Raw genomic sequence first — 1,623 nt, forward strand, 5'->3', positions numbered from 1 at the left:
ATAACATTCCCCACCTTAGTCATTTGTACTAAGAAAACTTGATAAAAAAGTCTAGCATATATATCTGATTTCTGAAAGTTAGGAAAATAAAGGGGTCAGATAACAGAATAATATGCAATAATCTCAAAAATAATTTTAGCCAACCAACTGTCCCCAGTAGGTCCTTACGCCATTGATTGACTCGGTCATCAAACAAACAAATTAATAAAGTGTATTTGATGATACAATGTTGAGAAGCAAAAGCTTCAACATATGAGCTTTCTTTATCATTAAAGAAAGCTTTTCTATCAACATGGAACTGTCTTAACATTCATACAATGCAGTGATGCACCAATGAAAATTTTCCATTACCAACTAAACTGGCTACAAATGCAATGTCATTACTTATTACTTCAACGTCTACAGTTTGCAATAAGGAATTTTTGTTCAAAACCATCATGTTCTTCCTCTATTACTGCAACATCTTTGACTTTCTCAATTAGAGCTTGAAGCTCTTGAACGCCAAATATGTTGCAATCAAGTTCTTTTTCATATCATTGTTGATATAAAGTCAAAAAGCTAGACAATAAAATTTTGCAAGCATGGCTCACTAAAAGCTCTTCTAGCTCTCGTTTGAATACCTCTAGCCTAGCCTCTGCAACATATTTCTCAGCATTCATATCTATCTGGAGTAAGTCATATTCATGTCTATCTCCTTCTAATGCATCACATGCACTTTCATCAACTGATCCTTCATCTGTGTAGGAAACAACATTTTCCTCCACATAGTACTCCTCAGCATCTTCAAGCAACAAATTATTACATGCATCTGAATCTGAATACGTTTCTTGTACTTTTTTTCTCATCTCTGTCTTCATAGCCTGAGACTCTCTGCTAACCACATCTGAAGAACTTGTATTGCAAGGATTAATTGCACCTGAGGCAGTTGCAGATTCTCTTAAACACAAGAATTTTCTGTGCCCTTTCCCCTCTATGCAGAAAGTATCTAACATCTTCTTTATTAAATTAACCAATTTACAAGAACCATATTCAGCAAGATATAAAAGTCTTCCAAATACTTTATGATATTCAGATAGAACACGGCCGAGTAGAAAACTTCCTTCAAATGTATTTACAAGCTTCAGAAGATTCCCTTTCAAACCTTGAATATCACCTAGCTGAACCCAGGGAGTTGAATTTGGTGTTGGATTGGTATCAGATGGTGTACCAGAGTGACCAACATCTGTAAAAAGTGATTCTGGAAGAGATTTTCTAACATTTATTGGTGTAGAGGAAGTTCTCCAATTGGAATGATATTTTGTGCAAATGAAGATGATGACAATAGAAAGATACCGAAGCCCATTGAGATGGTAGCACTAGCAGAGGGGGATTATCAGGAGAAAACAAAAACATGTCAACTAAAATAACTTTATCTGTTGTTGGCTTGTTGGCGTCTAACCCAAGTTTGGAGTTAATTAGCCAAACAAATCCCTATACTACTGGCCCTTTCGGCAACAGTCCGCAGAGCGCGGACTGGGGTCTCACCCGAAGTAGTATGGGAGGGTGTTGGAACCAGGTTTCCGCACCCTTGTGATATCTGAGGGGTTCAACTGGTCCAACTATTCGTCCCTGCGCACAAGTCAC

General features: G+C 37.3%; 1 pseudogene; it reads right to left on the reverse strand.

Annotated features, from left to right (window-relative positions):
* Positions 1 to 392: 392 nt before the first annotated feature.
* LOC149191079 (uncharacterized) lies at positions 393 to 1,342 on the reverse strand (annotated as a pseudogene).
* Positions 1,343 to 1,623: the final 281 nt, after the last annotated feature.

This window comes from Pinus tabuliformis, chromosome 3_1 (genome assembly GCF_031772625.1).
Source record: "Pinus tabuliformis cultivar Carrire ecotype Pingquan chromosome 3_1, CPIR1, whole genome shotgun sequence".
NCBI lineage: Eukaryota > Viridiplantae > Streptophyta > Pinopsida > Pinales > Pinaceae > Pinus > Pinus tabuliformis.